The following is a 25,868-nucleotide window of genomic DNA, read 5'->3' as shown; positions in this document are numbered from 1 at the left end:
CTCATAATCAGATTAGATAAGTAATTATGTTACAAGAAATTTACGAATTACATTTTTAAGTGATTCAAGTGATTTTTCCGTATAATTACAACAGAAATTTTAGGGGAAAAAAAAGGAATGTTAGCCTAGATGGTAAGCACTAAAAATGCATAATTTATAAAACAATATTACGTGTCACAACTTTGAAACAACCTTCCTGTAATTTAATAGAAGTAATTAAGTATTAATTTGTCGATCTAAGAGTAGTGAATTACGAGAGACTAGAAAATGATAAAATTTATTTACATCTAGTGAGGTTATTCTAAGTCCGATACAATATAGAATATCTTCTGGTGTTTCAAACCAAAGTTTCTCTCTATTACACCGTATAAATAGGGTTTAGTAACGTTGCTTAGGTACATACACACATCTACATAAAGTGGTTACCTATACTGAATTTCAAAGAGACGTAAGAGATTCGCCGAAAATTGAGAATAGTACGTCTTACCCTTTACCGCTTGTCTATGTTTTTCTTGAATCGACTATTTATTAACATAGTAAACGTAAATAAGATTGGTCCTCTTATGACGTAAATCTGACTATTCAAAGAAAAGATAAGATGTAACTCCTTAAATGTAATCTTCCAACATAATGAAAGTCCCAGAAATCCTTCCTTAAATATGTTCTATAAAGGTTTGACCTGCTAACATATTATTTATATTACATCAGATCTCCATTTATGATGAAAACAGTGTACAATCATGACGTTTCATCTTGTCAAAATATAAAAGATACCATTAATTCTTGCAGTATTACATACAGAAGATATTGCGCTAGAAATATATTACAAACATGATAGCCTCTTATAAGCATTAGTTAAAGCAAATCATTGTAGTTCTCCCTTCACTTCATCCAAACACAGAAGTGGGCTTGTGAAAATGGAGCCCAGTTCAAACAAAACAATATACAAAGAGGGACTGCTTGCATCAAAGCGATTAGTTGTACGATCATACTTGATCGTAGCAAATAGCTTCAGAAAAATGCTTTAGTTACGCATAAAAAAATAACTTAAAAATCAAACACTGATAATTGTTTTTTTATCAGCATTATTTGAAGCAATAAGATTTTGGTTGATTTTATGCCTTAAATTAACATTAATTTAAATCCTCTGCAATATGTTTTGTTTTTTGTCACATATATACAAACAGATTTCAGTGAGAGCGTAAATTTTTTTCTCCAGAGGAACTGTGGTTAGTTAACATGTTATTTCATAATAATTGTAAGATCATAATGTAATATAAAAAATATGCATACTTTCTCTAAAATGTTGCAAAACACGAAACTTTAGGCGTAATACAAAGCTGTCAATCTTCATGTTGATCATTCAGCGCTTACATTTGTAGATCTGAGCAACCTTCTAGAAATTAAATATAAACAAACCGAGATTTAAAAGTCTCTTTTGTAGTTCAAGTAATTCATTGTTCTTCAGAAGGAGTCAGCAAAGAAGTTAAAAACAACTGACAGAGAAATGACGTATTTTCTTGCTGTCTCATAATTTCCTTATAATTTATGAATAATAAAAAGTAATACTGGTCTAATATTAACGATGTGCATAAATATCTAGTTATATTTAATTACTTCTTCTGGTGTGTAATAAGCATAAACATTGATAAACAAAATTCAGTTACGACTATTAATTCGTAAATAATCCCATGTGAAAGTTCTTATGAAAAAAGTTGAAAATGGTCTGGAGTAGAGGACGCCAATGAACTTTTTGTAATAAAACTGTTCTCGTGTGGTTCAATAATGCTTTGAGTACAATAATATAATCATAATGTTGATATAGTTATATGATTAATAACGTGAGAATCAATGCTCTTGAGAAGTTTAGCCCACATTCTCATATCAAGCTTTGTGATGCCTATTACATTTAAACAAGCGTGAGCGAATGACATATGATCATTTTCGTAACGTTTTGACAATTATTACTAATGTGAGCATTTCAATACACAATCTGTATCAATATATTAAGACCGGTAAACCGGTAAGAATGCACATAAAATAGAAAATATATAATCTAATTGTATAAAACCTAACTAACAGACAGAATGTAATAATTTTATTGAAAAATAGCTAATCAATTCAATATAAATGATGTTTTAGATACCTTCACCAGTACATTTAGAATGCCCACTATAATTCTAGAAGGGCATTGTGATACATTTATTAAACTATATTTGAAACAAAACACTGCAATCTAAAGTGCAATAAATGAACATTATTCTCTAAAATAATCATAAAAATTCATAGAACTGTTGGGTGCCTTTTTCATAGGTAATAAAATTACATCAGTACTTTGCAAGAGATTCGTGTAACCGAGAACGATGTTTTTAGCGGAATATTTATAAAATGATAAAAAGTCTCCTTCAAGTTATATTCCCGTCTTACATGTCTACAGTGACTCTTGTAATATTTTCATTAAAATTACATTTCAATTTATGAAAGTTTTAATAGTTTAGATCTTCAGATGACCATTTGAAATCTGCAAACAATACTGGTATAAACAACAAAGATTTCTGGTTTTATACAACAAGTAGTTAACAAAATATCTTGAAAATGTTTAAAAACATCTCTAACTTATACGTGCTTTTTTATTGAATGTAATTTCCGTTTATTATTCATACTCTCAGAGTGTATTGATTAATAACGTTATTGCAACACCTGCCGAAGTCATGCTGTTTAACATGACGGATGAGGCATAATAATAGATTGTGACAAAAATATATATATAATATTGTACAGTTTCCTTGTAAGTCGAATATATTTAATATAATAATTTTCTAAGCAAATTAAATGTGTATTAAAGGGCCAAATCAATGCTTTTTGTACATTACGTAGCATGAAAACGTTTTAACAAATATGAGACACATCTTAAAGAGAATCAAACGTCTAATATCTAAAAATAAACTCGAATGCAAATTTTCAAAGAATTGTGATTTTTAAAGGAATTTTAAAAGGATACATTAAATTAACTTCAATTATGATTTTTAGTTTTAACACAAACGGCATTTAAAAAACATTAGCTTTATTGAGACGTAAGCAAATTACGAATCAGCTGGTCTTACCGAGATATTTAAAGGATACTGGTAGTTATTTTCTTTACTTGTATAACAGCGAGACAGAAACATTACAGGTCTGCGCCATCTCGTTCCCACGACAAGAATACTGCTGTTGAATACATCTGCGGTGCTTCTTTTTCTGAGTAGATAGCACTCTCGTCACTAGGCGTCGTGGTACGCGTCTTTCTGGCTAAAGCCTACTCGGTTGAAAACACTAGCCTTAGAGACAAAAGGAAGGACTACCAGATTATAGTCTAGCAAGGGCACCTAATGCTTTATTAGTAGAATCAAACATAAATATATTAACAGTATCAGAAAATGAGCACGATTTGTAGCCGATAAACGATGTGCTTGTTAAATATTTTCTAAGCAATAAGTTAAAGGTGCCTGTATTGGTATTTCAATAGGTTGTATGAAAAGAAAAATGTAAGAAGAATTGAGAGAACTTTAAATGTTTAACTAAAGTTGTGGACCAGTTTTTAAAATGTATATATATATATATAAACATTACAGGTTAGATATAAGCCTTTGTATTAAATACGTTTCTATATTTATGTTTTACCAGTTTTTTTTGTTTCATTAATGCAAATAGAATACATTACGAAATAAGAAGGTGTATCATTATAATCTAGTTTTACACTTAAGTGCATGTGTGCATATATATTTCTACAGTACAAACTAAAAGGGCCAAACAGCTTATATTAAAACTATTTTGGATATTCAAATTAGTAAGTCACGTGACAATAAAAACAATGCAAAGTTATAGTTGAACGTAAAATATCAGAATTTTGACGTTCTTGTATATAGGTATTGTTATGTCACCGAAAACTAATTGCTTTTAGGAATGGCATTAAACAGCTGTTTACAACATTTATACGTTCAGACACTGAATATTTGTTCAGAATGAGAAAAAAAAATAAATAGAACGGTATCTCTTGCATCTATTACATTGGAAAACAAAGTAACATAGATCAACTTGGTGAGCCAGGATCGTATAGAAAATGACTCGCAACAAGTCGTACCTCATCCATTTTTACTAGATGAGAAGCCACGAATAAAAAAGATTAGTTGCAAAAGTTATTAACATAACTTAAGTAACAATAAGGAGCATAAACAAGAAGGATTTCCATCTAAAAAAAACGACGCCAGTCACATGTTTACAAGTTGCCTCCATTACGTTCAACGGTTGTATACCTCAAGCAGTTAGATAATGAAACAGGCATTTATGCTTTTCCATACAAAGACATATCTTTTAAATCATTTGACGCAGTGTGTATCGAATTTTATGTTATCTAATTGTTGAAGTGGGGATAAAAAAACCATCGTCCTCTAACGTGTGTGTGTTTTTCTTATTGCAAAGCCACATTGGGCTATCTGCTCAACCCACCGAGGGGAATCGAACCGCTGATTTTAGCGTTGTAAATCCGGAAACATACCGCTGTACTAGCGGGGGGAATGTCATCTAATACTAAATGATTTATAAAAACAATCAGATGGCTAGGTGTGCTAAGAAAAGACATTTCTTAGGATAGAATGATCTACTATAAAAACGACGTTGAGCATGACGAAGTTGTTCATTGATGATTTGATGTGACTCCAAAATCATTCTACAAGAGCGTACTCAATCTCTGTACAATGAATACAACTTTAATCCAATGTAAAAAAAAGTAGGTCTTATTTTTATATGCGGTTGGAGACAAAAGATAAGTTTCACTGCGGCACATGCAATTAAAGATTTGTTAATTTTTATGTAGAAAAGTGATTAGAAAAAGAACAAATCGTTTTTAACCTGTCCAAATTGAAAGTGAAAAACGAAATAAAACTTTGTGGAAAATAAGAAGATAGGCATATCAAAGTTTATGGAGAATGAAGTTTGACCCTTCCGTAAACCCTGTAGTGACTCAATGGTACGTTTGAGGATTAATGACGCTAAGAATTAGGTTCCGATACTCAAGATGTACAAAACAAAGCTAGCTTATTGTGTGGCTTAAAACAAACAAAGAAAATCTTTGATGTGAAAGTATTAAGAATGTAAGAATTGATAGGTTAAAGAATGAGAAAAAGAAGTTTTAAGTAAGTGTACTTACAAAGACTTATAATACTAAAACCTGGTGTTCATATCTTCACGGTAGACTAAATGCAGGTAACATGTTGCGTGGCTTTGAACAAAAGCAAACAAACTTACCTTTATGATTTTTTTATCGTAACTTTAATTCTAATTGTTTCTCCATAAATATAATAGTAATCTATTACTGTAACATTATCAACAACTGGCTTACAAAACAATTGAAAATCAAGCAAAATGACCTTTTTTATAATGATTTATCGAATGACGCCTTTTTAGTTCTATACTGTTCAAATCAGAATAAAATGTCATTTACAAATTTACTTATAAAGACTGTCCGCAGAGTTTGTAGTTTTCAAAAATAATTATGTATCTCTTTTTTATATTTACCAAGATAAATAACATGCACACAGTGTTATATCAAGGTACACAGTAATGTATCGTGCGAACAAAGCAACCTGCTGCAGGATACAGTGTGTGTTGTTAACAAAAGTGATTGTTTAGCGATATTCTACCTGCCGTATCTCACACTGTGCTAATCCAAACTAATACATATTTTCAATGGATGTACTATTATGGACTGCTACTTCACATACCAAATGCTAAGACGTTCTATTACGAAATATCCGAGATATAAGATCTCCAATTTTGATTAAGCTTCTTTCAATTCTTTTTTTCTTTGTACCAAAATTACTGAAAATTTATTTGATAGACAAACACACAAACACACAAAGACAAACTATAATCTATAGTTAGGAGACTCAGTGAAAATATAAACCACGTGTGCAAAGTTATTCAACAAAAACACGAATTTGTCGAAAATGTTTGCGCATGCCTACTTAGAAAAGTTACATACGCTATCGGTCTAACATTTTTACTACAGCTTCAATGGCCAGGTGGGTTTAGGCGTTCGACTCATAATCTGAGGGTGGTGGGTTCGAATCCCTGTCGCACCAAACATGCTCCCCCTCTCAGCTGTAGGGGCGTTATAATGTGACGGTCACTCCCACTATTCGTTGGTAAAGGAGTAGCCGAAGAGTTGGCGGTGGGTGGTGATGACTAGCTGCCTTACCTCTAGTCTTACACTGCTAAATTAGGAACGGCTAGTACAGATAGCCTTCGAGTAGCTTTGTGCGAAAGACAAACTACAGCTTCATCAAAGAGTGTAAATGGACCGTTTTTTCTTGCTGGCATTAAAGACGGCTGCTTTAGAGAAGCAAAACTGCAAGGTGAAAGGACATGCAGATACATAAGTTTCAGTTAAGCCAAGTAAACTGGATTAGCAATTTGTAGCTCAAGATCTCAAAAGAATAACACAGGTGGACAGTTATTATTGATTATTAATTAGCAACTCTTCAGTACAAATCTATCAAATTTTATGAAATTATCTAAATTAAAGAGCGTTCAGCGCCAAGTGGTATTAGCTTAAGCATTTAACATAAGTTATGATATGGCTGTGCCAATTGCATCGGGTGATGACGAGAAGCTGTTAATGTAATTTTCATGGCGTTACTATGACGGAAGCTATTAATACTGTTTCATAGAAGAAAACCTCCACCATATATTTTAAAGAACCTGGTTTTTCTGTAAAGTAAAGGTCTGTTCCGAGGAACAGGGTTGTGATCTCAAGCTAATGCTCATTATTATCGAGAGCCGCTTTCTTATTTGGCGTGATTTGTTGGTGTGTATTGATAATAATTATATAATAAGTCACGATATCTAATTAAAAACACCTTAGTGTAAATAAATGGTGTGTCCCCCCACAAAAAAAAAGAATGAATGTGAAACTCAAAGGAATGAAATGGAAACTGGCGGCTAAACTATTAGCTACATTTATAACATTGATGAATATTCAATAATCAGTCAGCCAGGCTGTGTTTTTGTCCAACTTGGACCATGACGGTGGGTAAAACAAATTACGCATTCTAGCTAACTTAATGGATTGATATTTGCTGCAAAATTCACATCAGTGTTATAAGTGTAGCTAATAGCTTGGGTAACAATTTTGATTTCAAATCTCAAAGTCACACACTCAATCCTGTTTTTTTTTTACACCTAAGGCGCTTTTGATTAACTTTAAGTAACTGAACTAAAAGTTTTTGTTTTAATTATTCTTACACATAAAATTAAACATTTTAGGCAGTATTTGTATTTAACGGTTGAGTAGTAATTATGAAATAGCACTTACGTATAAAATAAACTAATTTACTTCCCTTTTTTGATACTACAATCCATTAAAAGAAAATCAGTCTCGAAAGTGAAATATTGAATAAAATTTCTTTATTTTGGTTAAGGACTAGCGATTTACAAGTTTTTAAAACCATATTTCGATCGTTATTACGACCTTTATATTTCTTTGGTTCTTGAACAAACAATTCAAGTAAATCTGTGATGACGAGAAAACCCACTTATAGAGGAAAATATATGTGTAAAAACGGCTTGTATGAGTTGAGATTTGTTTTATGTAGAGGAGCGAACAACGTTTCGACCTTTTTCGGTCATCGTCAGTTCACAAAGAAAGAAAGACAAACGCAAAATTAAAGAAGCCTTACTTATACAACAACTCAAGCCCAAAATAAACCAATACAAAGGAACACCTTTATACCTATATTAATAAATATAATCAAACATCTAAGCACGCTCTCTACATTCCTACATTCAAGTATACAATCCCCTTCAAACATGAGGTCAGCTATCGGTCAGTTACCTCTTTCTTTCTTTGTGAACCTGACGATGACCGAAGAAGGTCGAAACGTTGTTCGTCCTATACATAAAAAAATTCTCAACCCATACCAGCAGTTTTTACATAGATATAATTCAAGTAAAATCATTGATTATCCAGTATTCTATGTGGTAGGTTTAATTATTAATGAGTGATCATTTGAAGTCCATCATTTTTAAACTCTCGATGCGTAATTAAATCCCACAAAATAAATATTGTAGAAGAAGCAAATAATCCTCACAAAAAGACAAATAAATTTGAAAACCGTTGCGTGAATCTTCGTTGTTTTTGCTGGCCATAATATTTTTGGTTCCATACAAACAATCTGTCACTTGAGGTATGTAACATGCCAAACCCATCAGTGTCCAGGGAATCAGTCAGTATTCAGTGTTAAAGTTCTAAATGTATATTATTGTCTAATCACAACCAAACGAGTTGCCCTAAAGAGAAAGCATTACAGGACTATAAACCTTACTTTGTGTTTCTTTTGGTTGTATCTTTGAATTCTTCATTACAGTGTTGGATCGGACTGTTTTTTTTCTGACATTAAGGTGGAGAGCATGAGCAACAGTTTTGTGATGTACGTGGCTGATACCTGTGTTCAAAGACGTCAGTGAATTGAGATAAGTAAAAATTACTAAATACGTTCCGTTGCTCTTGGAATCATGAAATACTTGAGAAAAAAATGCTTATGTGTAACGTTTACACAAACTAAGGATATTTGTACTTTATCTTGATTTTTATCTAAACATCTTAACCACATATAAATACAATAAGATAGATATTATATGGTTATTGTGGAATGGTAAATGTTGTTTTAATTTTTTGCATTCAAGTTTATTTTTGCATATTTTTTGACACACTAGTTTTCAAAAAACTATTCTCGGAACTGTTTTGTTTATTTGTAATAGGGGAAGCCACATTCAGTTATTTGATTTTTTTTCTGTAGAGGTTCGAACCTTGCATTATAAATTTTCCATAAATTTTCCCATTTCCCAATGTAGGAAATTGTTGTTGAAGAGGTAACTTTTATAAGTAGGTCTTCTAATGGTCTTCAAAAATAGTTAGTTTAATACAAAAACAATTTCATATTATACATGTTTAGCACTATAGAACACAAAAGAATTGAACAAAGAAGAGCGTTCTGAAGGCCAGCCAACACATGTTTTTCATAGCTTTATCTTAATTATAAATGCATCTGCTTTGAAAATGAAGAGATTGTTTCTTAGATTACGTGGAAATAAAACTGGGGTAATGGACGTCAGCACACTCAAAATAACTCATTTAGCAATAACAACAATTTGAGTAAAACTGCCGTTTTTAGCTTCGGCTTTGTACAGTTCTGTGTGAGCCAATCATGATATTGTTATTGAAATAATGATAATTGCAAAATGTCAAATACAATATTTTGATATCATAAAACTAAACTGGTGTGCTTATTGTGTGACTTTAGACACATTATCACATAATTATAACACTACTTTATATTGTTTTAAGCATACTTTGTTGTTATAAGATAATAGAAAAAAGAATAAAAAAGAGGAAATTAATACAATATTATATTGTGCCTCTATTCTATGATGTGTAATACTATTTAATGCGCTTTTAAAAGTCAAAAACATTTTCTAACACGAAGTATTCGGGAAAAAGAATGATATTGTAGTGGTGGAGTAATTCCTATAAATACCATAAAGTTGCAACTTTTTCCCTACTGCTCTGTGGTTTTTACTGGGTAAGACTAAAGTTAGAGCCATCACTCTGACAGATAAGCTGAGGCGATAAGCAGTCAGCAGTACCTTTAATCCGTTGCTTTCTAGCAGAAGCTACTACCATTAGAGCAATGAATGTCTGAACTCGATCTAGATTTTGGACCTGTCTGGATGTACTAAAGGGAATAATAGTTATTGGAAAACCTCCACTTGTCCATACTCTTGCCTCCAAGATCTTATTCAGGAATGATCTGCTTCCTTCTTTTGAGAAAAGTCCTAAAAGAGATACGTAAAAAAAAGGCCACACACCCTAACCTTACTAATCAGGGTCATAATAAGATAAAGCAAGTGGCATGTTGGAATTATTCGCCTTTGACCTTTAGATTAAATTTAGACATTGAATTAAGGAAGATGGGACTGTTAACTTACAAATTTATTTAATTTAAAATTGATATCACTGAATTACTTAAAAACTTGGCTACCAGATACATGTTCTATTAAAGGGAATAATTAAATCATTTTTTAGGAAACCAGCAGAAAATACGTGAGAGCACAGAGTTGGGTTTGCCACAAGAAACAGGTTACTACTCTTCTGTGAAAGCCCCATTGCTCTATCTATTCGAATAACAACACCCAAAATGTACATTCAAAATCGTTTCCTTATATTGTTCAGTATTTATGAGCCTCCCTTTCAAGAAGAAATAGAAAAATCCTACAGGAGTAAGAATCATGTACTACTTAATGATTTTTAAAACTTGAGTTGGATGTAGTTTGAACACTGGCTTGACATTTTGACAAACACTGCATTGGCAATATGATAAAGATGGCCAATGGCTGTTAGAAATCTGTGCAAGTTAGAATTTACGTGTTACTTAACACCTACTTCGCTGGAACAAACTCAAGAATTACATCATGGAAACAACCAATATTACAACATTGGTAAAAGTTAGATCTATTATTCACCAGGTGTATCTATCTGAAAGAAATCTTGCACACTATACCTTATTGCAGTATTGATTATGATACCAACCATGTCTTAGGTTGTGCAGATAAAATCAATGCCAAGAAAAAGTAGACAACAGTAGAACTACGAGCCAAATTGAAGACATAGAACAATGTAGATTTAATAAAGAAGCTGTGACAACAAACTAAAATAACTTAGCCGCTGAGATTTGAGAAACTTTAAGAAACAATATATAAAAAGTTGCTGTAACAGACTTCTTTAAAGAGCATTTAGAAACCCTTATATCGCTGTTTGAGAACAAAAGTACAACGCTAACCACTTGTAAGAAAGCTCTCATCACAACAACTCCTGATAATTTGAGAGAGGTTTGAAAAGAACTTCAAAAGGAGATTAGGAGTTATGGTCAAGATTTTTGGCTGAAACTGTGATGGTATCTAGTAAGTAGTTCAAGCGGTAGATAACAGTGGAATTACGAGGACATTAAAACAGGAATTAATTCAGTTAAGAAGGAAACAAAAACAATTTGACTGCTGAATTGAGCATTACGAAATTTTATATTCTAGTAAGACGGAAATCAAACTGCTTTAAAAGATTTACAGAAAGCCATCAAGTAGATTCTCGGGAACAAGACATCCAAGAACAATTGCCTACTTTATTCTATAAATGTGCCAACGACTTCAAAAGCTCATTAAAATCATACTGCTTGTTGAAAAGAGGAAGTGGAACCTCAAAATTTTAAACATGCTTCGTATGTAGAAGTATACAAAACCAATGGAGATTGAAGCGAATGTGACAAATATAGAGGTTCTTAACCTGTTGATTATCATCGGAAAACTTGTCAATCGTATTATTCTCCCTTTGGTACAGTCAACACACATGGTCTCTTTACTATTCTGAAGATATTGAGTTGTGCCTCTAAACTATTGCACATCATTTGCTCATTAGATCAAGATACTAAAACAATTATAGTTTATGAAAACACAGATAATGCTTTTGACATCTACAATGGAGTGAAACATGGACATCTAATTTTTATCTTCTCTTCTTCAGCTGTTATAGGATAACATAATAATGGATTTGTCTTCGAGCCAGACTAGATGATGTTTGTTTAACATTATAAGGTTTAGAGCAAAAGCCAAGGTGAAAGAACTGGTTCTAACGAATGTCTTTATAGTAGATGACGCGGTCTTGTTCGTCCACAAATAACCTACTATGCAAAATTTGTGTATATCCTTTCTGTGTCATGCAAGAGCTTTAGAATAATAATTAGTTTCAAGAAGTTGTTTGAAACTAAACACAATGAATTATCTGTGCTCCGCCCACCTCGAGAATCAAAACCCAGTTTGTAGTGGTCTCAAGACAACTATGGTTTTATTGAAGAAAAGAAATATCTGATTTCAATTTGGAAGGTAAATCACTTGGTGTTGTCGTTAGCTTTTGCTACTTGAGTTCAGTTATCAGCAAATATTTTGAAGAGACTGAACAGACTAAAAGGTTCATGAAATTTGTAAGAAGCTTTAACGATATCGAATTGGACTTGTCAGTCAGAAACAGAATCATGGAACAAGATCTCTTATGTATACACCACGAATATAAGGATCAACAATTGCCTAAAAAGTAAAGATAAACTTTTTTCATATTTTTGGTGGTTATTCAAATTGTTCTTACACTTAAAAAATATAGTTTCACAATACATCAAAATGTAACTTGCAGTTGTTCATCAGAAATTGAGAAAATTATTAAGTTCTTTCGTTATTGAAATCTTCCCTAGCACACAGTGTAAAAACAAAGTAAAATAAATCGGAATATTAGTTATAAAACCTATTTCTTCTTTTTTTCTAGATGTTTCTCTGCTCCAGACACACTAAAACTTAAAAGAATACGAGAAAGCTCAATAGATCCGGCTTGAAAATTTCTCTAGTTTCTTTTTCGTACAAAGTGATAATTTTTGTGAAAAGAAAAATAAATCTAATAGGTGTTACTTTAAATATTTCATGGTCATCATGTTGTTTTTTTCAGGTTAATTGAAGATACTTTGGAGCTATATTCGACAAATCTGCTAAACCTGAGATTTGAACAAAATATGGTTATTACAGGACAATGCTGAAAGTATATTAGCTTCGTTTAAGTTAGGAAGAAAGAAGCAAAGTAGAAACAATGTGTAATACACAATTAAAAGTTGTCTTGGTTAGAAGTTAACAAAAATATTTGCTTTATTTGACTACTCGCTGAAGACCAGATAAAGACTAGATAAATGAAGGGTCTTTACTTAAAACTAAACCTTGCATGCATTTACCTAGTGCGACTGATACCACGTGATTAGTCATAGTCATAACACAAAGAAGAGATACTTGTTTGTTTGTTTGTTTTGGAATTTCGCACAAAGCTACTCGAGAGCTATCTGTGCTAGCCGTCCCTAAATTAGCAGTGTAAGACTAGAGGGAAGGCAGCTAGTCATCACCACCCACCGCCAACTCATGGGCTACTCTTTTACCAACGAATAGTGGGATTGACTGTCACATTATAACGCCCCACAGCTGAAAGGGCGAGCATGTTTGGAGCGACCGGGATGCGAACCCGCGACCCTCAGATTACGAGTCGCACGCCTTTCTAACTGTTTCAAAAGGAGAGAACGTTACTACAACCTTACATACGTTCGCATGTTAGCAATTATTCTTAACAGTTAGCAGGTGGTACCGCTATTTAACGACTTTCCTTGAGATTATGCTATGTGGAAACCTGCAATTATTAAGAAAAATCAAGTTAAAAGACTAAAGGAAAAGAAAACAAATTAAACAATTAAGACATCCCAGTCTATCAGCAGTAAGTCTAAGGACTTAAAAGGCCACAATCCGGGACTCGATTTCCTTGGTTAACTTACCGCAGATAATCAAGCATATCGCGTAGCTTGGCGCTAAAAAAACAAAACAAAATTAAATGTTAAATGTATGTTTGTAACCCTAATGCACTAAATTTCTACTAACTTGTGCTAACGAGATAAATTATTATAAACTCAATAGTTATAAGGCAAGCATCTCAGATTTTCAACTGGGACTTCAGGAATTCCAAAACGTTTTCTTTACATATGCTAATAATGAGAAAATATTGTAAATATTATAATTCTAAGCTAGTTTAACTACTAGCACTGAAAAACGATGTATTTGGGTTAAATATCATTATTATAGGCATAAACCTAAATAATGTGTGAAAAATCAATGAACCCACGCATAAGAAGAATGTCTTTGACGGAAAGGTTTTAAGGTTGTTGAATTTGAATTCCATATAGATTTTCTTTTCTCTAAAGAATCAGAAAACGGTTTATATACCACGTTGTTACAGTTCTCTCAAAGTACATGTTCTCTGAATAAGCACGACCCCCGCACTAGCTTTGTAACGTTTTCACACTGTACCTCAAAAAACAACGTAAATGTCAAAAGTTGAACTTTTCTATTAAGTAGTTATAACTAATTATAAACTTTTCAGGCTATCTACACAAGTTTCAACACGTTTATTAGACTTACAGACGCCGCACGCTGTTGGAAGTTAAGTGCTTTCTCAGATCCATGACTGGAACCGAGTGTAAATATCGCTCTGACAGCAGACTGCCTCACTTTGATCTTTATTGTTTTGCTTTTACTCACTTTGGTTGCTGAGGCAACTGCTGTCGCGATTTCTATTCCTGCTGGGTTCATTTCCCTGCACGAAGCTTCCGTGAAGCGGTAGAGACGTGCATTCATGGAGTGACTAGGGTAACAAGCGCAGAAACCTGCGCGCGCTGAAATAAACCCACAGCGTAAATTCAATAGTGAGCTATTAAACAATGTAAATCGCAAAGTTAAAAAAAATCATCATACAAATCCAAAATAATATTATATTTACAAAAGAAAAGAAAGTTATTACACTAACAAGGAAAGGCAAGTTCTGTTTAGTAACTGTGCTTAGTGTATTCAATTTTAGGCATAATCGGGGAGGGTCTACAAGGAGGGAAATTTTCGTTATTGTAATAAAAGTTCAACTACTCACTAAATGTGTGTGTGTCAAATCACCAGTTACATTTAAAGTCACGCAATTTCCGTTTTATAATAATCTCTGACAAGGAAATGTTCTAGGTCTTGCATGACCACATGGGTGATTTACGTTAATACTTTTTTACATTGCGTTTACACACACATATCACAAAGAGGCAGATCCGCTTACTTTCTTGGTGAGGTTTCAAGCAAACCATTGACCAAGAAAACTATCTAATAATTGACTATAATGCCCCTAATATACAGAGAAGAATTGTTAAAGAAAAAATGAATAATTTGTTTTCTGTATTTTATTGCAACTAATAGCACTTCTTAAGAAATATTTATAAAATATAATACTAAAATTATAGTAGTAGAAAGGAATAATTCACATTATTTGAATGTTTTTCGCTTTTTTATATTACTTTCTTATATGTATAAAACTGTATGTTTTAGATGTTTAATTTAGATGGTACATATGAACTGTAAAGGAATAACACTATTAGCATGTCTGAGAGTACTTAGTAATATTTTGTTAAGTACATTAAATAAGGATTTAAATATGTTTCTCGGAATGAATGAATATTTATCAATTAAATCAATTAAGTTTTATCTGATCTTTTTCAGAACAGATGTCACAACTTCTTTAATATAAATATGGAAAAATATCTAAGATTGTTTGTTCTGTTAGAATTAAGTTAAAGACCTGTGTTCTGCCCCCACTGGTATCAAAAACCGATTTCTAGTACTGCGAGTACGCGGACGTACCGCTGTACCACTGGAAGTAGATATTTAAAAATATTATCATAAAGCGTACATTTTTACTATTACGTAGTCTATCTTAAATATTTTACTTACTTTTTAAATATTATTTTAACTATTTACATTATACGAAGAGATGTATAAAAATAATACAAAAAAGTAATATTTCTAACCACAATGTTCAAGGCTAAAAACAAGAAAATAAAACATATGCAACACGATTAACGCTTAAAGAAGTACTTTTGAAACTAGTCAGTCCGTCCTTTGTAGTTATTCTTGTGATTACGATAGTTAGAATTAATACCAATATCAGTTCCGTATTTCAAAAATACCATAAACTGCGTTCAAGCAAACGTTTTTGATTAATATAACAAACGTTTGAAAAATTTGAAACATATAAACATGTATCACTGATTTACTTGCTAAGGGTTGAATGTTGTTGGAATAAAGGAAGTACTCGACTGCTCCTCGGGTCGCTATAAAAATGTTTATGTTTTGAAAATTATTTTTTTAAACAGATAAATATACTAAAACATAGAAACAGCTACTGAGAGATTTATGTGAAACAAACGTATAAAATAGCACAATTAGAAACTTAGGCTCATGACAAAGTAAGCACGTTTCTAATATGGTGCAAAGAAACTTACGTTACAGAGGTTACTCTTCAGGTGATTCTGAAAGACGGGGATATTTTTATACAATCGATTTTTATTAGTTATTCATGGAATTTTTAAATTTGAATTCTCAATCATCAGTGTCAGTATTGAATTTCAGTGTGGAGACACATATTTCAAAAAGATCAAGAAAATCTCTGAAACACGTTCTGGTGAATCGTATTCAATAGCTTCATCTTTTTATTGATTTTCATGCAATATGTTAATACAAAACCTCACGGACTTCTGAATGTTAGTGCAATTTAGAATATTTAGAATAGAATGATATCTATAAAGTAGTAATTGAAATTGCATGCATTCTGAACACAAATGGTAACAATAAAACTTGTTAGTGTTTTTGTTCCTTATTGTTTGACATACGCTTATTTATAAAGTTGTCTAAACGATATGAGTTAAATACATCTCTCAATTCTAAATCATTAATATTTCCTATATTTACAGGACTTTCTGGTGGAAATTTAACTGTTATCGTGAGGAACCTTGTAACATTTGTTTTTATTCCCTTTTATTAGGACACTAAAATGAAGTTCCAATTACTTGAAATGCAAATAAAAATTGATAACATTTTCCAACAGCGCCCGTGATGTTTAAAACTATTTGCTTTTTAATACAACTAGTAATGATTTTTTGTAAACATTGCTTTGATAGCATTTGGAAACTCCAAAAGATTTTTTTTGAAGTATTTAATTAAGTTTAAGAGATAGGAATGTACACACGCACACACACACACATGTACTTGTTACTTCGAGATATTATGGGAAAATATTTTTATCTACAGAAAAATATAATTCTTTTCAATCAGAAAAATTAAAGATATTTTTTTATCATGTTATGATTAATAATTTCAATTATCTAATTTTTAAGTCGCAACATCAACCAAAACTAATTCTATATGTACTATACTATATTACGTTATAAAACTTCGACTGAGGGCTTTTAATTCTTTAGAAATAATTAATGTTTTATTTGATTTAAAGAACTAATATTAATATATAAATGGAAGAAACTTCGAAGGAAATATGCATGGCGTTATGGTTATCCATTTCTAGAAAATGTTATATTACAAAATAATGAACAAGTTTGCTACCAAGACCATTTATTTGTACTTCTGTTAATTAAACTCACAGTTAAGTTAGAAGAAACTGTTTTGTTTATTTCATTTTGTTGTTACGCAGAAAGCTACACAATAAACTCTTTTTCCCACCGCAGGTATTAGATAAAACTGGGATTTAGCATTATAAGCTTTCAGACTTGCCGCTGAGCGACTAGGTGACGGTATGAATAAATGCGTTATAATTAAAGATTGCTTTTGTTTGGCTATGTAAATAAAACAAAATCAAAGTATTTTGGTCAAAACCAATACTTATTATAGGTATAATAAATTATTGAAAGGTCAACGTAACATGCAAATTATTTGCAGAGAATAAATGCATACAAATACGAGTTCTAGTTAAAGGACATATTTTGAGATTTTTAATAAAGACTTCTAAATACAATAATTATATAATATATATCATTTTATAAAACATTATTTAATTTACAGGATTTGAAGAATTCGTCTACTTTGCTTTTACAGAAAAAATATTGTTATGGTACTTCGTTTCTCAGCTCTCATAATACGGATTATAAATAATTAATGAAACCATATTAATTACAACCAACAAATCAAAGGTTCAAGATTATGGTAAGAATGCTCTTAAACATTTAACCAAAGAAAAGAGCTAACTTAAGGATTGTAATTTTTATATTTGTATATTTGGATCAAAGTTATGTAAGCTCATTTGAAAATGCGTTACTTGGATGCACAATAATTTAACTACTCATGATATGAGGCTTAAAAAACTGCTTTAATTACCTAAAAAGAACTTAAATACACAAATTTGTATCATATTTTTCTCAAAATAAATTTAAAGCTTGGAATTGTGTTAAAAGCCAATGCATACTTCAACTTTGTTATATAAGAAGCTCTTGCGGTTTTTACTAAAAAGCTAAATAGGAAGCTTTGTAAGCGTAAAAATTCTAATAAGAAATAATATTTTTGTTTATATTGCCTTGATGTATGTAAAAACATATTCCACTGTATGCGTAAGTATTAAGACTGAAACTACTTTTTCATCTTCCATGCGTCCTGACCTAGTTTATAGCGAAGTAATAGTAAATTGCATAAGACAATTATATTAAAAAAATGGTTTAAAGGACGAAGAAAGATGCAGAGTAATAAAATGTAACGAATGTAAGTAGACAAGCGAAATATTGAGATAATAATATACAAGAAGAAAACAGTTCAGCAGGACTTAGGTTGTAAGAAGCTAGTGATGAGAAATGAGAAGTGCAGAAGAAATAGACTTAATTGATTTTGGGAAACCTCAAACATCATGACAAACTGAAACATTCGTATCTAGTAGATAAGTAGAAACATCAGATGGAAAGCAAGTTGCAAGTTACTTGTAAAATCAATTTTTATATTGTAAAATACGTATATCTGTTGAGTAAAATGATTTGCTATAATAAGTTAATAAATTGGATAGAAGAGTGGCTGGATGGAAGAAAGCAGACAGCTGTTATAAATGAAGTTCAGTCAAAAGTGGAGCACCTTAGGATTCTGTCCTAAAATATTTACTCTTTTTTTTCTATTTGCATCAATGACATAGATGAAAAAATAGTCAATAAAGTACTTAAATTTAGAGATGATATTTAGGACTTGGGTGTTACTAGCTGTGAAAAGGATACTGTTCATTTATAAAAGAGTTTACATGATTTTGTGACTTGTTCACATAATGCCAGATGGGTTGTAATTATAATAAATGCAAGATAATGTATGAGAGTTATCATATTTTGAATTATAAGTATAATTTGGATTGGAATAATTTTAACAGTATTGCGAAGGAAAGAGATCTTGGTGTAGTAGTCGATCACTCTCTGAAATTATCCAAAGCAGTGTGGATAATTGTATGCGTAATCCACACTTATTACAATGTGGATTGTAATAATTATTACAATTATTAATGTATTAAAATGTTCACTTGGCTGTGGTCACGCTAGATATTAGATAGGGACATAATAGATAGGTTATAACTAACCATTTGTTAGTGGTAGGGCAAATAGAATTTTAAGTTGTATCTACGGAAATACTGAATACAAGTCTGATGAGGTAATAATTATATTCTAAAGGTCACTAGATATGCCACATTTAGAATACTGTATTCAGTCTCGAGCTCTTTACCTTAGGAAAGATATCGCATTGTTGGAAGCATTCATAGAATGGTTACTAGAATGGTACATGGGATGAAAGAGAGTCTGAAATCTCTCAAATTATTTTCTCTTGGAAAAAGATAGATTAGAGGGGTGATCTAATTGAGAGAATTGATGATGTTGATGCGTCATCTTTCTTTCATATTTAACAGTGAGAACAGTAGGACAAGGTAACAAAAATATAAATTTTGACAGGGTAGGAGTTATATTCATCTATGACAGCTATATCTGTTGTTAACATGTCTTGGAATAGGATGCCTTCTGATATTATGGAAGAAGCATATTTTATTGAGTTTAGAGAAGATGTGATAAATATATGAACGATAAGGGACGACTTGAAGGTTTGAAAACTATATTTATTAAAAGTTTCAATTCAGATTAGAGGATGAAACAGTCGAGATGGATCGATTGGTCTTATATAGTTCCAAATCATTGTGTTATGTTAAAACCCTCTCTATAAAGTTGAGAGAAAAAGTAACTGACCAGTCTCCCTGGGTATGTTAGAAAAACAAAATGTAAGAAAAATAGACAAACAAACAAAGAGCAACGAACATATACCTCTAGTAAAAAAGTCGTCGAGATAAAGACAGGATAAATAGAGAAAGATGACTGAAGATATAGAAGATACTAATTAACGAAATTATTTTAAGAAGGTAATGACACTAAATATGAACAAACACGATTTGATTATTATACGGAAGTAGTGTACTTGAGCGGAGAATACTAATAAAAAGAATCAGAATGCTGTTCAAATGCTGAAAATATTCTATGTTTCTTGTGATTTTCAATAGAAGCCAAAGGATGGAGGAAGAAACTTCCTGAAAGAGGTGGATGATATGATAATAGGTTTAGGAATAAATATGACTATATTAAAGCTTGTAGAGATAGCGGTAAATGAGGGTCATAAAGCTCCAGTTTGAAATTAAGAGTTACGACGAGAAAACTATTAGACGGCCGAGGAGTTAAGAAAAAAACGAAAACGAAAATAAATGTCTTAAAAATTGAACGATCTTGTTATAAATGTCTTAAAAATTGAACGATCTTGTTATAGTCTTCAGAGAAACAAAAAGAGTCTGTAATTCTTCTGCTGAACACATAAAACGGACTAGCTGAAGAGGTGACGAGATAAGAGAAGAGTTTTTTTTTTTTACTTCTCAACAGCTGACCAACAAGAATCCTGAATATCAGTTCGAAAATTTGCTTTATTTTCTGAATGAAAGAAATAACTAAATTCTAGCGATATTTGAATAAGTGTCAACTGTTTTAATAACCTAAGTTGCAGATCTTGAATACTGCAAAGTTTTAGTCCCTTTTTGGGAATTTTAAACCCAGATCAAATATCAAATAGTTTTTCTAGCTTACAAAAAAGGGGAGTTTCTTTCATGGAATATTCTAGATAAAAGCTTCGGCTTATTTAAAAATATTGAGAGTCAATATTTGTTTATTAAGCTCAAAACTACAAAATGAGCTGTCTGTGATCAGCCCATCACGGACGTCGAAACCCGAATGTTTGCGTCATAAGTTTCCACACTTTTCCACTGAGTGACTTCAGAGCGAAGGCTGAGGAAGTTCCTTGTAAGTAATTTTTTTCGAAAAAATAAAACTGAAATCAAGCAACATTACACACTACTCTCAACTAGACAGGAAATAAATAATTATTTCCATTTGTTGAATAACATGTAAGTTTAGAAACTGATAAAGAGGTATGACATTCAGTTTTAAATAATAGAGCTGATTGAGGTCACACACCTTATAATTTTGTTTTTACTGAAAAAAACACATAGTGACATTTTTTTTCGTTAACATTGTTTTAGTGACATCATCAAAATAAAACATTGTTTTTCGCTACTTATAGGCTTACGGACAGTGTTAAAATGTGACTGACTTTATGTTCATATATCTACTGACTGTTAGCAACTGTGAAGCTGATACACAACTTGTATCGAAGAAAAACGAAAATCGAACTTTTCTAAGTCACAAAAGCTGTACACCTCTTTCAATGTTGCAAAAGGCAACAATAAATTGTTGTACGCGTCTGTGGAAACTTTAACAACTTTGTTGAAAGTTTTGAAAGCGTTAAATAAAAACTAGTACAGAAAAAATACCAAACACACGAAGAACAAAATGAACTGACAAAAATAAATACATGTAATGAGAAATAAAAGCTCGGGGAGTAGTATCAAGGACAACAGGAAAGAATATACTGCTCGCAAAAATCTAAGACCAATGAGCATAAAGAAAAAATATGCATTTTTCGTTGCTAAACTCAACCATTTATTTGAGTAGAGCTTCGAAAGATGAAAATAAGAAAAAAGAAAATAAAAATAAAAAACTCTTTAGCATTATATAGGGAAAATGTTAACACTATGAAATTAGCCTAAATACTAGCTGGTCAAAAGTTTAAGACCATACTGAAACGAAGCGTTAATCGGTAAACACGTAACAAAATTTAGTCATTTGTGTTCAAGCATTAGCGTTGTCAATATCTCCCACTGACATCTCTTGTGTTACATTGGATAAAAACATGGCATATGCTTAAAGGTTGACAGAATTTGAACGAGTTAAAATAGTCGAGCAGCAAAAGCAAGGTCTCTCTCAACGTGCCATCGCTGGTAAGATTGGGCGTAGTAAAACTGCTGTTGCAAATTTCTTAAAAGATCCTGAGGGATACAGAAAGAGAATTTGAAGTAGTCGGCCAAAGAAAGTTTCGCCTGCGTTGAGCAAGAGGATTCGACGGGTTGTCCGGCAAGACACCAGTCGATCGTCGAACCAGATTAAGGCCCTTACGGACGCAGAATGCAGCTCAAGAGCAATAAAACGGCATGTACGAGTTAAAGGCTTTAAAAACCGTAAACGTCTTCAAAGGCCACCCCTCTTTCCACACCACGAAACAGCTCGGTTGAACTTTGCTGAGAAGCACCATACATGGGACGTAGAAAAATGGACGAAGGTTTTGTTCTCTGATGAGAAAAAAATAACTTGGGTGGTCCAGATGGCTTCCAACGTTACTGGCACGATCAAGATATCCCACCAGAGACATTTTCTACACGACACAGTGGAGGAGGTTCCATCATGAGCTGGGGTGTTTTCTCCTTCCATGTAACAATGGAGCTTTATGTAAAACAGGGGCTTCAAACGACAGCTGGCTGCATTGGCATGTTGGAGAGAGCATCCTTATTGACTGAAGGCTCTCACTTGTGTGAAAATGATTGGATCTTTCAGCAGAACAACGCTGCAATCCACAATGCCCGCAGGACAAAGGACATTTTCATGGCGAATAACTTGATTCTTTTTGGACCTTCTAGCTTGTTCGTCAGAACTGAACCCCATTGAACATGTCTGGGGTTGGATGACAATGGAAGTCTATAGAAATGGACGTCAATTCCAAACAGTGCATGATCTTCGTGAAACCATCTTTACCGCTTGGAATAACATTTCAGCCAGCCTTCTGCAAGCGCTTATATCGACCATGCCAAAGCAAACGTTTGCAGTTATTCGCAATGACGGTCGTGCAACTCATTACTGAAACCTCTTGTTGGACATTTTCTACCCTGTTAAAGACTTATTTTTGGTATGGTCTGAAACTTTTGACCAGCTAGTGTTTATGCTAATTTCACAGTGTTCACATTTTCCCTATTAAATGCTAAAAATGTTTTTTTATTTTTATTATTCCCTTCTCTTATTTTCATCTTTCGAAGCTCTACTCAAATAAGTGGTTGAGTCAAACAACGCAAAATGCATATTTTTTTCTTTATGTTCATTGGCCAGCAGTGTATATTTAAAAATTTAAGCCGTCCGATAGAAAAGCTGATATAATGTAAGTAAAAAAAACTCAGTGAGAAGGTAATGAGGAAAACAGGAAAAAATATAGTTAAAAAGAAGTAAGACTGTCCGATGCTGTATAATGTTATAATTCGTGTTTGGTAAATGGGCGAGAATCGTAAGAAGAAAATTGAAATAGAGAGAAATGAGTTGATGTAAAGCAGTTAAAAAAGTAAAGACTCAAAGAAACACACTGTAACAGTGTGGCACTATTGTTTATACCATTTTACAACTGTATTCGTTAAATTTGTCTCAAATTTATATACTTCTAGAACTTGAATATTTATCTACAAGTTCTTCACTTTAATCGCATCTCCATAATCGCCATTCATCTATTCCGTATTTTTGTAATTTTTTGAACATGAAATAGGAAAGTCTATAACGTGTGTTATAAAGAAGAGGTTAATATTAGGACTTGTTTGTCTCTAAAAATTCATAAGATCCCAAATGACTGAATTTGCTAATCTTAAGTCGAAAGCATAAAACCACACCTTCGTGAATGTGATGTATACTGTCATAGAACACACATGGTAAAGGTGTACATTTATTGTATATGCCTTGTTCACTTAAACCATTTGACAGTTATTTCGCATTGTTGACAACATGTGGTATTAATAAGAGAATTGTATTCCATACTTCTCTTAAACTGTAATAATTTAGTTATTTTAGCCATATCCTGAGAGAGTACACAAGTTATAAAATGGTTAGATAAATAAGGAAAAGTAAAAGCACTTTGTAGTATAAGATTTATCATTAAATATTTGACAAAAAAAACAACAACTTTAATTTTGAAATGCAAATGTTTAGAATTTACGTAAAGAGATATTGAGAAGCATTTGAATACAACCACAGAGCATAATGTAAGGTTCTGTTTAAACAAGTGTTTCTAAAGTTATTTATATTAGCAGCAATGATTTAGCATTATGGGCATTTGTTTTAGTTTATGAAATTGAAAAATAATAAAATAAAAGCGTGTTTTATTTTCAGGTAGGCATTAATTGATTAAAATATGCAGTAGAGGGGTTAAAGATGCTAAAAACTTTTATTATTATTCTTATCTGTTCTTATTTTATTGGCTACATAAACAATTCTATTGATATTCTGATGTATTCCTCCCTAAATATATGTTAGGGTTGTAATCTGAGCACTAATATTAAAACACTGGAAAAACTAAAAGTACTTTCCTTTTACGGATTGAAGCACAGCTGAGTACGTGTAACTATTAATACTTTAAATTCAACTGCATCAACTTAAACACGCTATCAGTTATCACGTCGCAACTTTTCTTCAAAAAGTCGCAAAGATAAAAATATATTCAACACAAGAACCGACATAACGAAACCTCTAGTTTAAACGCTTAACAAAAAGATAAAAGTACTTAAAGTAAAGTGTATACTGAAGTATATATATATATCTATGATATGTATATATCTTTTAAAGTTACTTGTAGACACTTTTATAAATCGCATTCTGAAATAACAGCAAAAAGTAGCGCTTTGACTTCTTCCTTTTTATCATTCCCGGTCTTATTTTACAGATAAAAACATATAATACATGACTCTCATTTAAAAAACAGTAAGCATTGTAAATGAAACATTCGCCATTATAAAACTATTGTGAAATATTGAAACTAGCTACAAAAAATAGTTAAAAGATTATACTTATTTTCAAATGAAAATAAGTTTAAGGTTGACGTTTCTTTATAATCTGATAGCATAAATTATTTTAGAGACTATATTCATTTCTGTGATGTTTTTCACTACAATACCATCGATCACGATATTCGTCAGCTAAAAATGGCATAGATTTCGTGCTTAATCAAGACCGTTTTGTATGTTTGTTTTGAATTTCGCGTAAAGCTACTCGAGGGCTATCTGCGCTAGCCGTCTCTAATTTAGCAGTGTAAGACTAGAGGGAAGGCAGCTAGTCATCACCACCCACCGCCAACTCTTGTGCTACTCTTTTACAAACGAATAGTGGGATTGACCGTAACGTTATAATGCCCCCACGGCTGAAAGGGCGAGCATGTCTGGTGCGACCGGGATTCGAACCCGCGACCCTCGGATTATAAGTCGAACGCCTTAACACGCTTGGCCATGCCGGACTAGACCATTTTGTTGCGTCATAGTTGTTTTCAAATATTTTCTCTTCAAATATTGAGATAAAAATAATTTTTTAAATATACAGAAACATTCATACAAACATTCATAAACATGCAAATGTGGTATATGTGTCATCGTTAAATTCCAAACGGACCGGCATAACCAGGTAGTTATGGCGCACGAATCGTAATTTGCAATAGAGAAGTTTTGATTGAAGCAGCGCTAAGTTAGAGTCATAGATCACATTTATGAAACAAAATGCATTTATCAGAAGTTATTTTACTGTTCAAAATGAACAGATACTATGATTACGAGAGTATTTTGGATACCAAAATTTTCTAATGAGTTGAAATAATTTTAATTAGTTGTATATGATGAAAACTGTTCTTATGTGTCTGAACAATGTTCAACACACCAAATATATTTTGAGAGCGAGAAAATATTAATACGTAGACTTTATGAAATGTCTTTCACCAAAGAGCACAGCTGGATTTAGGCCATCTTATAAAGCAAACTTAGTTGTAGGTTGACCTTCATATTACGAATTATTTAATCATTTTAAAGCAGTTATTACTATGAATAAGTATTTTCTAATTCTTGAGTTGATGTTATTGTTATTTCACACTTAACTTTTAATTATAATTCAGAAAATGTATTCGATGTTATTTTCGTTAACCGAAGGTATAAAAGA

At 32.1% G+C, this 25,868-nt stretch overlaps 1 long non-coding RNA gene across 13 annotated transcripts in view; it reads right to left on the bottom strand.

Annotated features, from left to right (window-relative positions):
* Window positions 1-25,868, bottom strand: part of LOC143252805 (uncharacterized) — a 169,686-nt gene that overhangs the window by 63,083 nt on the left and 80,735 nt on the right. For 10 of the 13 annotated variants that reach the window (XR_013029153.1, XR_013029146.1, XR_013029154.1 and 7 more), the window contains one exon: window positions 3,105-3,317. The exons of the other annotated variants lie outside the window; for them this stretch is intronic. This is a non-coding gene — a long non-coding RNA (uncharacterized LOC143252805). The remainder of the gene's footprint in view (window positions 1-3,104; window positions 3,318-25,868) is intronic. 13 annotated transcript variants of the gene reach the window in all.

This window comes from Tachypleus tridentatus, chromosome 6 (genome assembly GCF_004210375.1).
Source record: "Tachypleus tridentatus isolate NWPU-2018 chromosome 6, ASM421037v1, whole genome shotgun sequence".
Taxonomy (NCBI): Eukaryota; Metazoa; Arthropoda; class Merostomata; order Xiphosura; family Limulidae; genus Tachypleus; species Tachypleus tridentatus.
Note: the sequence above shows the minus strand (reverse complement) of the source record. Positions and strands in the feature narration are given on the sequence as shown.